The following is a 15,574-nucleotide window of genomic DNA, read 5'->3' as shown; positions in this document are numbered from 1 at the left end:
CCTTATTTCCAAAGTAACCATAGCTTTGAAGTAGCCAGCATCTCTGTTGTGTTAGAAGTATCCTAAAAGACTGAAACTACCCAGGGGTATGTGTAGAGGGATGGACGTGAGAGGAAAAGAACACAAAATCATCAGAAATCCAACTTCATGAGTCCTGCAGCTTATGGAATAACTATTATTATTATTATTATTATTATTATTATTATTAGTCTCCTAAGGACTGGAAATCCATTTCACTGTGACAGCCTTTTGTATGACAAATGCAATTAAAAGGAAGGAAGGAAGGAAGGAAGGAAGGAAGGAAGGAAGGAAGGAAGGAAGGAAGGAAGGAAGGAAGGAAGGAAGGAAGGAAGGAAGGAAGGAAGGAAGGAAGGAAGGAAGGAAGGAAGGAAAAGAAAGATGGTGACAGAGATTACATCCCCTGAAGCTGCGGATATTTCACACGGTATTTCTTCCTCCCATCTCATTATCTGTGTGGCTTATTGTCCCAGTGCTGTGTCTCCCAGAGAGAGTTAAAAAAAGTGATAAACAAATAGATCTCAATTTAGCAGCAGATCCTTCTGGGAGACTATTTGTAAAGCTGGAATTTTTCTGTCTTCCAAATTTCCTGGTTATTTTGTATCTGAATGTTTTTCAGATATGAAAGTCTTTTCATATCAGCTTGACAGGAAGCAGTGCATACCACAGTACTGTAAAGCACCTAGAGTTTAAAATGAGAGATGAACAACCTGGCTTAGCAGGGGATACAGGAAGAATTGGTTCAGCCCTCAAGCCAAATCTCAAACCAACCCCAAACTAATTTGTGTCTGGCTGAATGTTGTCTTCGAATCTTATTTGTTCCAGGGTTCCCTGGAGAAAGAAGATAGCAGCGAATTCTGAGCTGCTTCTAATATAGGGAAGCCCCATAACTCATGAAATTTGAAAAGAGCATCTGGTAAAAGCCCAGCAAGGGGTTGAAAAGGATGCATAAAAGACAGAAATAGGGCCCAAGTTCCTTAGAAGTTGTTTATCCTGCATGCTAAAATGTCTCTTTGGCTGTTTCTCTGAGTCATGCCATGATAATAACAACACTGCACTATAACAAGAGTGGTTGGTGAGAGAAGAGAAAAAATAAGGTAGTTCCCTTTGCTCTGAGGCACCCTAGGTGAGTAATACATACGAGTCTTCACATTCAATTCCAGCTATCTTCAATGAAAGAATTGTTTATTTGCCACAGGGTAGAAAAACAAAGGTAAACCAAAGAAGAAATAATCAGAAAATAAAAGTTAAGCAGACTGTAAGCACAATAGACCAGATTACTTCAGGGATACATTTGACCCAGCTAAATATATTATCAAAAAAAAAAAAAGTGTTCAAGCTGAGCATGAAAGCTGACATCTTAAAACTTGTTTAGTGTCTAAATAGGCACCTACATCTAGATTGTGAGTGCTTAGAAGTAAGAAAAAAGAAAAAAAAAGAAAAAGAAAATGTTTCCTGAAGTGGTCACATTCTTGCAGTTCTTACAAATGTGAGCAGTAGCACTTTCCAAATTCAGGCACTTCACTTTAGACAAACACAGAACTGTAGAGAAACTTGGGGGCATGATCCCACACTGGCACTTCTCTTTCCTGTCTTCTTGCCCATGGAAATGTTATGAAAATACAGTAAAAGACAGAAGCAAGCAGCTTTATATCTGCATTAAAGCTTTTTTTTTTTTTTTTACAGGAAATGGGTATTTATAAGCACTTAACTCATGTTCTCACTGTGTTTTTTGATAGCTTGCAATATTTTTGCTGTTAAATTGTAAACCGCCTTCTAGCTCCTAACATACAGCTTGTCTAAACATCCTAGCTTCTCACTAGGAGCATGGGAATGTGCCACAGACAAGCAAGGACTGTGAAATAGAAGATGTCCTCTCATTTTCTCTTGGGATATATCCATTGTTTTCATATCTGGAGAAAAAACTCCCAGGTCAACACCTTTTGTAGGAGGGATTCATTCAAATCCAACAAATTATACAGTATTCATATTCCTAGTTGATTTCAGTGGGAAATCAGGTAGGTAAATAAGAGTTAGGAATACATTTCTGACCCTAGAGAACATGCTCAGTAATGCAATACATCTCTTCCACTCAATCAGATGAAAGTTGGCTTTGATTTAGCATCAACAAAAACTTTTCTACTGTAAAATTGTGTTAACAGAAACTGTGGGAGCTGCATGATCTGACCTGTGTGTTTCAGACACTGAAAAACCTATTTTTCTCTCATTATATCATGTTAGGCTTTGGTTTACTCTCTCCTTGTATTGTTTACAACAGTGATGATTTGCATTTAATCATATAATTCTGGTCCAGTTCCATGGTATAAATTGGTCCTCCAGGTGTTCACATAAAAACCCATTAGTGTGTTTTCTCTCAACACATCTTGGGATAGAATATCCCATTACTATGAAAATGGAAATAACCATATTCCCAGACAGGTTAAGTGTTGCATGGCATAGCTGCCATACTACTAAATATTAACACTCAAATTTTCTTACACAATATAATTTCTATGGGATATGCAGGACAGCAACTGTCACACATGATATGTGCTGGTTATTTTTTAAGTTTTAGCAAAAATCAATCTAGCTGCATGAGTTGTGTGAGCAGGAACTCCCTCCCCCACCTCTTCCATATGTTCCAAATGAACTGTTACATTCACATGAGCAAAACTCAGCTGGAAATAGAAACCTGGGCCCAGATCCTCCTTTGGCATAAGCTAGTACAGTTACTCTAAAGCTAAAGGGCACCCACTGATGTAAACAAGTGAGGATACAGCCCTTAAAATTTAATATATTTTATTGTCTTAGGTGCTGAAAGAAAGGCATTCCTGCTTTACAAAACATAGGCCCACTGTTTTAAAGGATACAAATGAAGGTATCCTCTTTAGGTAGTGCAGTGTTATGCAGCTTCTGAAAAAACTCCTGGTGAAAAATTTAAGAAAATTTAAGACATTATTTTTTTAAGATCTTTATAGTTTTCTCTATGTCATTAAGCTAGCTCAAGCTAGAATATTAGTTGTAGAAAATGAGGAATCTCAGTTGTCTTTGTCAAAGCCTGGCTGAGTTGAGGACACTGTGCTGCAGCAATAAAGAATACCAGACAGATGTCTGAAGACTGGGGACAACCAGAACAGAATTACCAAATGCAAACTGTGCTCGAACAGTCCAATTGTTTGGTGAAATCTCTGGCTCTGTGACTAAGTGGAGAGCAGTGGAAGTTTGCCTCATATTTAGTGAAGTTTCTGACATATTCTTGTAGAGTGGCAGTAGGTAATGACTTGAAATTTAACTTGCAGAGCTGTGTGTTGTTCCTAGGGGGCTGATGCTGTTGCTGATCCTCTTCAACATCTTCATCAACAAGCTTGGTGATGGGATGGCATGAAAAAGCCCCTTCCTCTGCAGGTTTGAGGGTAATACCAGTTTGGGGTATATGGCCTGGTGTGTTGGAGGGCAGGACTGCCAAGGAAGGACCTCAGCAAGCTGGAAGAAAGGGCAGAGAGGAACATTACGAAGTTCCAACATGAAGCAAAAACAAATATGAATTCCCATGCCTGAGATAGGATAACCCCATGCATGGACACTGGCTGGGGTCAACTGAGGAAGCAGCAGTACTACAGAAAAAGACCCTGACATCCTGGTGGTCAGTTAAATAAACCAGAGGTGTGTCTTTGTGGGGATGAAAGCTAGCCCCTTCTTGGGCTGTATTAGCAAGAAAATATCCAGCAAGTTAAACGAAGTGATTTTCACCTGTGCTCAGTACTCACAAGCTGCACTTGAATTTCTGTGTCTGGTCAAGGGGTACCTAAAAAGAGTTGTCAACAAACTGAAAGAAATCCACAGGAGAGCTGATATGACACTGAGGAGAGTGGAGGATGTGACATATGAAGAAAGTCAAAGGGATTTTTGTATGTGAATGTCTAATTGCAGTCTTCTACTACCTAAAGAAGGGTTACAGAGAGCACAGAGCTCAAATCTTGTCTGATGTACACAGAAAAAGGATGAGAGACAGCACTGACAAATTGCAGAAAGGGAAATTCTTACCAGGCTCTTGCACAAAGGGTGCTGAGACAGGTTCAAATTCACAAAGACATATTAACAAGGTCCATTCATAGTGTCCATGGTGTACATCAGTCCTTGTGATGAAAATTATTTTTTGGGGAAAATATAAGAAAAGGGCAACAAAAGAAACAGATTGAAGGAAGTTACAAGGGAAACTGATCACAGGCCAGCTAGGAAGGGAAGTGATGAGTGTCTCCAGATGAACATTTCTCCCTATCCTACACAGCAGGGTTTCCCCACAGTAATTTTCCCACGGCCTCTGTAGTTTTCACCAGATCTTGCACAAACTCCTTGCTGGTTTTTCCCACTGATAAGGCTGTTAGCACTGGCTGGAGCATGTTTTGATGAGAGGTGGGTGCTGCATACTGCTTGGTAGTGGGGCTTTCTGCATGCACATTGTAGGTCCCCTAATGTAATCCAAAAGCTTCAACTGGAGAAGAAAGGGGAGAAATAAGGAGTGATTATCACACCAGTAGCAGTCATTTCCCATGACAGACCACCACAACAGTGCCATCGGGGTTTGGGGTTGCATGAGAGAAACAGCATGAAAAAGCAGCGTGAGAGAAACAAGGGGAAGATATAGCGGAAGAGGCTCTGGAAAACTGCCCTGGCATATTGGGTGTGGAGCTGTGTGTGAAAAGACTGCCTATAACACTGCAGGCTGAATACCAAAGGTCTAAGCCATCTAAGACAGCATACAAAGAGGCTTAGGGGAAGAATCCTTCACTGGTTTGGAACTGGAACAGGAGCACAGAGAGTATTTGAAAACCCTCCTCAGAGATACCCAGAGCGTGACTGAGCAAGATCCTGAACAACCTGACTGAACCTTGAAAGCAGGCTTCCAGCTTACATTTTCCTCTGATTCTCTGTAAATCATGTTGGATACCATCAGCACTGTAAATATATTTCAAGTGTGATGTCTGAAAGACATAAAATCTTGTCTAGAAATTCCTACCAGGGAAGAAGATAGAGCTCATGCTCACAGTAGACATATTTTGATCTGCATAGGAAGATGATTAAAAAAAGATGATTTTAATTGCAGAGTGATTTCTGCCCTTGACATAATTTTTAAATATGGACTTCATCTTTTTTACTCTCTTTGGATTGTGACTTATGAAAAATGTAAAAGATGATTCAAACATAAGTACCAAACACACTGAAGGCTTTGCGGCTATATTTGATTCTATAGTGATTTCAAGGAAAGCTATAATAATGAAGCTTTCTTAATGTCACGAAATCTCCTTAATAGGACTGTTCATAAAAATAAGTGTTTGCTATTTGAGCTGAATCCCTTCCTAACATTAAAAAGTCATCTGCATGTATCAGTACTTCTATTTTCTTCCCTTGACTTTCCTATAGATACTCTTGGAGACATCAGCCTTGCCTAGGTTTATAAAAAGGAACACAAACAGGTGAATGAATTTATGTATACTGTGCATCTTCAGGGATTTATATAAATGAAATCTGAATTCTTTCTATTTGCTATAAATCAGAGTTCAGATAAATGAGGCCTTGTCCATATTGTGGTTGAATTCAGTCAATCTGTGTTAGGATCAAATTTGAAAACAGCTTCTAGCATAGCGACCAGCTACTGTGCAACCTAGCCAGCTATGTTAAAAAACAGTTTCATTAGAGTTACAGTTCCTAACCAGCATTTGAAAATGGCAGGGATTATTTTATATGCCCTGGGAGGGAAAGTGAAAGGGTTATGGGATTCATGTCATTGTTGTATCAGTGAGTGAACTGAAAGACTTTAGTGAACTGGAAAGTCACAATGGTTTTACAGTTTTAGTCTATATTAGATGTTGGAGAATTTCCTGTGCAGTGCTAGGTCCAGCTGTTGAGAAAAATAAATTCATATTTTGCCTATTTATAGAAAAAAAATCATCTTGGCAGTTCAGCCTTAAAGAAAAAATGTCTTTTTATTTATTATTTTATTTATTTATTTATTTTTGGTTGCTTTAGCTGATTGTTTCCATGGAACAGTTAAATGACTGATGGGGGTACAGACCACTGCAAAAGTTATCAGAACCATGCTGTTTTATGGTAAAGGAAATTATTCTGTAAAATTATTTATTTACAAGACAAAGGGTGGCAGTGGGAGTTCCTACAAATAAACACAAGAAGTCCAGTCCAAACCATGGGATATCATGATTATGTTTTTCCCATGTTTAGAAGTTAGCCCTGGGGACATTTATTCTGATGGACACTCAGCTGTGTATCTTTACCAGGGAGAATGGATGCGAAAATCTTTTAAAGTACTGTTTGAGACATATAGGCTGATCTTTGGGTCTAGATATACAATGGCTAGCCCCATCTACTTCTGTGATCACTGTGAAGTCTTTTTGTTTCTTGCCTTTTTTTTTTTTCTTTGTGAATTTGTTTTACTTATTCAATTTATTCAACCAATAAAGCTTCATAGGAAGGAAAGCTAAAACAAGAACCTGTGTATATCTAACACAGGATTCAGAGATAAGAATGGGGTAGTAAAAATATCTAGGCTGTTTTCTTTTACTATTCTGTCTTCTGGTCTGCTGCAAATTACACTAGAATAAATGGGACTATTTCACTGGAAGAAATTCACAAAACGCAATCCTTAGACAACCTGCAGTATTTCTGGACACACTGGAAGGGTGCCATGGTGTCTGCTGCCTCTACTCCACACTGCTTGGGAATCTGGAAGCATATCAATTTTCCTGAACATCAGGGAGACCCACTGCTAGAGAAAGTTTCCAGCAGACCATTGAGCAAGGATCCATAGCTGTGAGATAAACATGTCATACAGCGTGAAGTGGGACTCCTCAAGTTTAATGAAACCTGCAAATAAATACAAAATGCTATGGGTGATATGATCGAGTTTCATATAAACCAAACGACATTATGGAAAAAAAATAAAATCAGAAGGGGAACTATGTTTTCAGCATTTTATCTTTGCACACCATTTTCTTCCTTACTACCTTGGCTTACATTCAGAAGTGGTAAAGGCACATAAGACACCATAGAAATCTAGACTGAAGCTCACCAGAGGAGGTATGTGTACCTCAGGTACTGGCAGTGGGAACCATGATGGGGCTGGTCACCGCCTTCTGGTGTGCTCTGAGGGATGTTCTGCAGCCACCCTCAAGATCAGATTGCCTGTCTATCTGAACAGCAAATCTTCAAGTGTGGTCTCATGCACAAGATAAGGTTTCCTTTCAAATTTTACAGAATTCTGCCTGAGCATGCCAGTTGGACAAATGAGCTGCCTAGTGGCTTAACACACACACCACCAGGCACACCATCCAGCAGGTCTGCTAGGCCACCACAAGCTACATCACACATAATGGAAGAGAAGGTTGGAGAAAATCTGAAAAGATAGCTAGTTCTACCCCTTCTCCTTGATCTAAAGTTGAATTAACCATCCTTGTCCTGAATACAAGGAGTCTGTCCTAATGATCCAATTTTTATTGTCAAATATTGCAAAACTGGGTGTGCTATAGTTACCACTGAGTGATTTCTTGCTTGCTGCTGCAGCAAATTTGATGAAAGAACTGAAAATGCAGGAACTGCCTGACACACAGAGACATGTTTTCCCCCAGTTTCTTCTTCATTCCAGAGATCAAGAGAGGACTAGTTAATGTATTCTATTGTTAATTTGCCTTTGTAAGCTATTGCTCCCTGAGCCTTGAGATAGAAGGGTATATCTTCTGCTAATCCAACCCTCCAGAGGCATTTTAGCAACTAATCTGGTTGAATCAAATCATTCTTGCTGCATATGATTAATTTTGGGCCAATTTTAATTTTTATTAGTCATGGGTTTCAGTCACCTACACTTGCATGACTATAATTGCCCTTGAGCACATGGAATTTCTTTGTAAATTTGATTTGAAAATACATTGGGTAGCCCCGCCTCTGTTTCACCTATTTATGTACTGCTAATCTTATTGTGCCTAGATTTGCACACTTTGAATATAGGTTGGTAAAATAAAATCTTCATGGCCAAAAACTGTAAGTCAATTTGCTTCCCTAATTGTAGGATTTCTCAAGTGAATTTAGTGCTTTAAGAATGTGGTGCCTATGGCACCCATGAAAGGATTAGTTTATGAAGGCCAGCTCTTAGAAACAGCCCAACAATAGTGCCTTATCCTCAGGATCACTTATCAGTCAATGGGAGTTTGTTCTCAGGAGGGCCAGAGCCAATGGGTAAACTCCTGTTTACGCTAGCCGAGGAGCTCTGTCTCAATGTTTGGATAAATTATCACTTTGTATCCTGTTGGAGGTAGAGTAGCACTGGGAGCCTAGAGGAGTCTTCAGATTTTGCTCATGTAGATTTGGGTCAGTTCGCTCCTGCCTGTGCAAGGGAAAAAATCTATTTTCATGCGGACAAGTATTGCCTTCTGCTTCACCTTTTCCATCCATAATTCCTCTCTGGTTACACCTATAAAGCAGAAGGGTTCTGAAGAAGTGCACGTGTCTTAGGAGACCTGGAAAGACTGGTACTTCACAATGAGGAGGGCAGTAATGGCTCTAATGGGTGCCAGCACGGATAATGATTTTTCTGCTATGGACTGTAGAGAGAAAGTGCCAACTCACTTGATAGAGGCAATGGTACCGTTTTTGGCCAGCGCCAGCTAGTCCTGGTTTGTAGCTAACAACCTGGAAGACTCCCAGTACCGTTACACCACCCTGCAGGCACCCAGCTGGCTTTTTGAGGGCTGGACATCTGCATGTGGCTATGGACATCAGGTCCTGGATTGCTGTGTTGATGGACGTGGCAGGAAGGACTGCTTCATGTTTAATGGGGATAGTGTAAGAACAAATGAAGAGAAAGCCACACTATCTCTTCTAATAACATTCTCTCTTTACTAAAATCCCATAGAGATGTAGCAGACATCTGTGGTATTAATATTATGCGACTTAGCTGATACTAAGAAGCATTTGGGAAAACTTTGACTGACTGGCTCATGCAGTTGCTAATGAGGATATCTCACTTACAGGGATATGGCAGAGAAAAGAGGTTTATTTCTCAGTACGCTATTGCCCCATCTGAGAGATGAGAGAAACATTCATGCAAATAGGAGATGTGAGGGCTATAAACTCTGGCCTGCCCCAGCCCTGATGACACAAGGCAGTTAATAACGGCCTTCTCTCTACCTAATGATGGCGTATGGACATGGAGATGCTGTGAGCTGCAGGGTGAATCTTTTCAAGTGGAGGTGAGCCCCAGGAGCAAAAAGCAAGAGAGAACACAGCCAAGAACTACTTTCCTAGGCAGAGCTCCGTTGACAGACAGATTTCCTCACAATTTGACGCACACAGCAGGGCTCTCTGTGCAAAACAGTCCCCCCCAGATGAAAACATAGAAGGATTGCTCAGTTTTGAGACACCAAAAGTTTCAGTATATAGCTCTGCCTGCCTCTGAGGAAGTGACTTGTCACCCTCACTACCCTTGAGACTTCTGTCTGATGTACGCTTCTTCCATTATCCACCTACTTCTCTGCAGCTTCTCTGGGAGGAAATAGTTCTGCTTTTGTCAAAGCACAGGAAAAGGGATATATTTATTTGTTTATATGTTTTTTTTTTTTTTTTTTTTTTTTTTCTGGACTGTGCTTTTTTATTTTTTTTCTCTCACAGTGGAAGTGGTTTGAATGTGTGACTAGAGATAATGTAGACAGATTGATCTGCACTAAATGAATCTTATGACAGCTTCTCTGAGAAACCTATTTGAAATGTCTTTATTATTTTACAAGAGAACTTCAGCCACAAGATTTTGCCACAGATAGAGTGACTTACTACGTTACAGAGTCCAATAAACTTTGGATTCCAAAATACGGTCACTCTGAAACCACATGCATGAATCTTTCAGAATTATTCCCAACCTTGGAATGTATTTGGAAATGTATAATTCTTAACATTGTGTCATTTAATACAGCTCAATTCTTATATTTTAATTGTGGGAACTAACATGACACCAGGTTTAGTCCTGCTGAAGTTAATCAAGCTCTTTGTGAGCTACCTAACATGATCAGAACTGTTTTTGTCCCGCTGTAATGCTTAAATGTTGTAATCATTTCTTAGAATGTACATTTTTCATTGCATCTCCCTCAACTGTTTTGAAAAACAGTGCTAAGTACCATCTTTAGGGATCTACATTTTTTTTCAAGCCAAAGAAAAAAGCAACAATAGAAACCCATCTGTAAACTTCAGGGTTAAAACACTGCTGCAGTTCTGGTCATGTCCTTTGTGGTATCTTTCAGAGGGAGGGTAGGCATAACTGGAAACCCGTAAGTACAGTTTATATGCATTTTAATTGGGCTGAGCTAACATTCACTTCAATTGGAAGGAGTCCTGAATACAAAGCAAAGCCTTCCCACACTGTAGAAATCCATATGTTAAAATACTTCCTTTTTTTAGAATTTCACAGTGCTATAGCCAAATGTTGCTAGAACAAGGTCCCTGTGCTGTCCTGTTTTGAAAATAAACAAATTGACAAATCTGTTCTTTGTGCTGCAGCCACCGGTTCCTCTGTATATTTGCAAATGCAGAAACATAAAGCTGAATAATCTGCTTCTCTCAAGACTGCACATTAGGCAATTAGGGGGGTATGTTTGCAGGAAGGCACACCGGGCATTAGGCACACAACTATTAACAATAATAAGAATTGGGCATTTAATTCCCTTCATAGGGATGAAAATGTATCTGCGCTGTTTAATGCAAGACAGTGTAGTATTATGTGATAAACACAGATCAATAGAAAAGGATTTTTAAATTTAGAATGCCATTCCTCTACCACAGAATTGGCAATAGAGACTGTTTCCCAGTAATAGAACCAGTCTACCTCCACTGAAACAGGAGCAGAGTTATCTGAGGAAGTAGCAACAATGTCGTTTATTTTAATGAGGCTTACTCTCCAACAAATGCTGTTTCCGCACTCTCGGGAAGGTTCCAGTAATGCTATAAAAAAAAAAAAAGGAACCCTATCAAATTCTTGAATGCTTCTATGCCTCTCCGTTTATATAAGACCAGAGCATTGAAAATAGAAGGCCCTACAACCAGGAGCAGGGTTATCTAACCAGGTGTGCCAGGCATTATTATAATGTCTACCCTTGTTGTGTGTGAATTCAGCTTTTTTAGCCCAGCTGATAAACTGATTGTCCTATATCTTTAGGTTTGCTGAATGCTAATAAATACAGATTTGTTTTTCTCTAGGTGGATATTAAAAAACTATTGCCTTTATGACATTAGGATTTCATTATCTTTGGTCTTTCTATCGTATTATGCTATATATCCTTTTGGCTTGCCAGTCCCAGCTCTGACGGGGGGGTGGGGTGGGGGGTGGGGGGGAACCAAATAAATTTGCTGTGGGGTTTGCCAGTGTGAGGCCAGGGAGAAAACCAAGCTAAAACTGGCACACATGCTGCATTTACTTTAATGTACTTGAATGTTTTATTTCAGCCACCTAGCAAATCCAATAGGAAACTTAATTTCTAAACATGAACATTATTGAATTTCCAAAGCTATATTTAGGTCAATCTCTTCATGCCAAAATTATTAGACTTTACTAGGAAAAATACATTACTGGATAGGAACATGTTAGCACTACTTGTTTTAAATGGAATAACTATATTTTAATGCACTTTTACCCAATTCTGAAGATCCACTGTCTACTTCTGACATTATGAAAAAACTGCGAAGCTTGTATCTGGATGTTTTACAAGTATTTTCTTTATCAGGCAATCACTCAATCTGGTTTAGGCAGATATATCTTCTGGGGGAATGTTTTTACCATTTTTTTTTCCTTTCCCTGTTCTGCTTCTTTCTTTGTGCTGTGCAAGTGTTATGCTGAAGGAGAGCTTGTTCAAGAAACTGATCTGGGAAAAATACCATGCAAAAAAAGGTGAAGAGAATTTAGAGAATTTAAACATTTGGAAGCAGAAGAAAAAAAAAATTGTGATGCTACAGAACCAGTATAAGCATGTGGTGAAAATTTGATGTTCTTTTAGCAGGCATGTTTTTTTGAGCATGCTAGTTGGAGTTTCGTTTACCGCAATGAGTTATCATGTCTTGTCAGATACAAGACTGTGGGTTTATTATATACTCATGACATTTTTAACTTTCCTGAAGCAATTTTGAAATGCAAGTTAGAGTAAAAGCCCAGACGGTGTTTTTTACCATAAAGTGGTAATTGATGAAAAAGGGTTTGATGAGTAAAAAAAGTTCTAGACCTTTCATTGTGGATTAAGCCCTATTCATAAAGAAACTTCATGTTAGGCGGTTGGAATTGTCATGCTTTATGATTCAGAAAGGCTGGGCAATGCTTGTAGCAGTGTGAAATGGAACTGCAGATCAGCAGCAAAATGCTGCCTGCCTGTACACCAGCCACACTCATGCTTAATGCCTCTAAGGAAGAAGCAACTTAAACTGGAAAAATCAGAAAGGCACAGACTTTTCATGGAAAATATAACAATTGACACCTGTTAATGTTTGTATTTAATGTAGCAGTCAGTTTACTGTAGTGCAGAGTGAGGTTTATAATCTTTATAACATTTTTCTGGACTTCTATATTAGAAGAAACCATCCAAAATAAAAGATTATTGAAGAAATCTGTGGTAAAAGTAGTTATCAGTTGACCTTTCACCTTGTCACTTCTCTATACTGAACTTCAAGAGAAGGTGATAAGACGTCTTTCTGCAAAAATACTTCATTACATCTGCCTTTTCATGATTAAACTCTTATATAAATGAAAGCCTTGCTAAATAGTAAGTCTCAATTGCACATGCTGCCATGTCAAAAAGCCTTTATATTCTGTTATGACACATGTTTGTAAAAGGTTGAACTAAAATGTTCTAAGTGTAATCTAAATATGATATATGGACAAAAAAGTGAAAAAAAAAAAGTATTAATAATATTTTTTATTAAAAACATATCATTATTGGACATTCTCAACCTGTAATTTTTTTTTTTTTTTTGAGATATACTATTATCCCATAGCACAGGTTAAGCTGAAGTTATCCATGTAGTATTGGCAGCTTATGCTGTCACTGTTTCCCATGCTTCATAGCTAATACCATCGAGTATGAAATAGATAATTTTAAATATGTAGAATAAAATACTGATATCTTTGAAGTCAGCGGGAAATTTCTTAGAAAATATTAAGGCAGTAAAGATGCTACAAGGGATAGGCAAATTGTTTAGACATTTAATAAGGGTCAATGCCTTAATGCAGAAGCTATTCCTATTTCCCGTAGCAAAGTAAGATAGTTTATTTCTACCACAGGCAGCATTACTAAGATAAGGTATCTGGTCAGACGTGTCAAGGGACACAGGATGTAAAACATGGGTCCTGCTGACATCAGGTGTCTGTGGCTCACTTCTGGCAATGCGTCTACTGCTGTGACATTACCAACAGGAACTGCAAAGTCCAAGCTTGTTGTCCTGAGCAGATGCTTATCTTAGACACTTTGGAAGTGGTTGGCGTAAGCTAGTTAATGTAACAAAATGAAGGAAATAATCCTTCAGAAATAAAGATCCGATCAGATTCTTCAAATGCTGTGAGTCTAAAAACAAATCTCTTACCCAAGCCTGCAAATAGTCCTGCCTAATTTTATAATTCCTCTAAATTAGACTAGCCACATGCTTACTGCTAAGCTCAAATCTGTCTGCAGGATCAAACATATGTTAAATCATGTGTCTGATTCCTTGCAACCTATTCTGTAACTCAAAAACACACTAAAAAGCTGTCCTGAAATTTCTACATATCTACCGACAATTGAAAATAAATCATGACTGTGTTGCTGAAATTTTTGTGACCCAGGAACATTTAGCAAGAAATGTATTTGGACAAAAATCCACCAAACCAAAAAGGGAGGGGAAATCTGTGCTTTCAGTGAATATTTTGCTCTTCTGCCAAAGGCAAAAGCTGTAATGGAAATCACTTTGTTCACCACAGAAATAGTCACCTCTGAATAATTATTTTTGGAAATTCCTTGTTATAGCTGTAATTGACAGACTGTAAAACATTGCTTCTTTTGAACGTGTTGAACCTTAGTCATTTCTTTTTTGGATTTTGTGAAAATACAAAATTAAGTGTGATTATTTAAGTATGTACTCCATTTGGAAGTAAGTGCTTTATGGCCTATTGAAGAAATAAAATTCAGGTCACACTGTGCTGATTTCTTTACAGATAACCAATTTCAGCATGTAGCATTAGGCACTCAGTTAATTTGCAACTTGAATTTTTACTCATGGCTTCTTGATTTAAGCAGCTTTGTTTCTCCTGGTTACAGTCGCACAAGGCTTGGTTGCTATAAAAGTGAGGAGGGAAAGCACTGCTATGATGCTGGTGAAGAACCCAAGTGAAATTCCCTGTAAACCATCTAGTGTATGCGGACTTACCAGCTACTTCTTTTCTATTTCTAATAGTTACTGCCTGCATCAGAATCAGAGAATCATAGAATATCCTGAGTTGGAAGGGACCCACAAGGACCACTGAGTCCAATTCCTGGCACCACCCAAAAAACGTGTGGTGCCGGGAGCTGAACTCAGGCTAAAATGCGTGGTAACTCAGAGAAATCTCAGCCCTCAGACCTTAATTAGCCTCCGTGCAGCCCTTGAGTTCATGAGTGTTAACTTCCCACACTGCCCTTCAAATTGACCTCGACATTGGGCTCCTGGAGCAGAAACTGATAAGGGGTGGGTGGCAGTTCAGCTGCACACAAGCTCTGAGCGAGGTGATGGAGTCACCCTGTTCCACGTGTGTCGCCTTCATCACTTGGGGTGATGCTGGCCCTGCTGCTGATGGTGGTGGTGACCTTCACAACAGAGTAGCTGAGCAGACAGTGCCTATCTCTTTCAGTCCCTCCATGTGCTTCCACATGTCAGTGTTTTTATAAGGATGGGTAGCACAAATACTGTTTTTGACAGGGCCAATGCGAAAAGAAGTAAAAACAAACAAAAAAAAAGGTTGAAATAGAGCAAAGCCCCTCCAGGGCAGATTCACAGGGTGTCAACACTTACCCTCCCATTATCAGCTGTTAGCTATCATCTCCCTACTTTGCTCGTTACTTCTCACCTTCTTAATCAACTTGGAATAAATAGGTCAGGAATGCTTGCTGCAGGTTTAATTCGACAACACCTCTTTATCTCTTTGTTGTCCTAAGTCCTATTCAATTCTCTCTTACTTTTCCATGTCCTCCATCCTCACCACAATCACTTCTATTTGATTAGCTCTACAGGGCCCTGATTGTAATTTCTTGCTGATGAGAAAACATTGTGACCTCAGACAATTCGTTCTGGAGGTGTATCCTGATACTTTTAGTTGCACAAATTATTCATTTACTCCAAGAGTAAAGAATTAACAGAAATTGGTGAAATCAATCCTGGAATGATTTTCTATGTTACCTGATAGAATCCACAGGGTTTAGCCTCGATATATATATATATTTAACTCTTACCTCTGATAGAGTAGTGCCTTCTCTAGTGAGGTGTACCTTTGTTAACGACTGCGAGCTGGTCT

General features: G+C 39.1%; 1 long non-coding RNA gene across 1 annotated transcript; it reads right to left on the bottom strand.

Annotated features, from left to right (window-relative positions):
* Positions 1-1,182: 1,182 nt before the first annotated feature.
* On the bottom strand, positions 1,183-4,184 carry LOC137851058 (uncharacterized). Its single transcript, XR_011092980.1, has 2 exons — positions 4,063-4,184; positions 1,183-3,501 (listed from the first exon to the last, which is right to left on the bottom strand). It is a non-coding gene; the product is annotated as an uncharacterized lncRNA (long non-coding RNA).
* Positions 4,185-15,574: the final 11,390 nt, after the last annotated feature.

The sequence above is a fragment of the Anas acuta genome, chromosome 2 (assembly GCF_963932015.1).
Source record: "Anas acuta chromosome 2, bAnaAcu1.1, whole genome shotgun sequence".
In the NCBI taxonomy this organism is placed as follows: Eukaryota; Metazoa; Chordata; class Aves; order Anseriformes; family Anatidae; genus Anas; species Anas acuta.
Note: the sequence above shows the minus strand (reverse complement) of the source record. Positions and strands in the feature narration are given on the sequence as shown.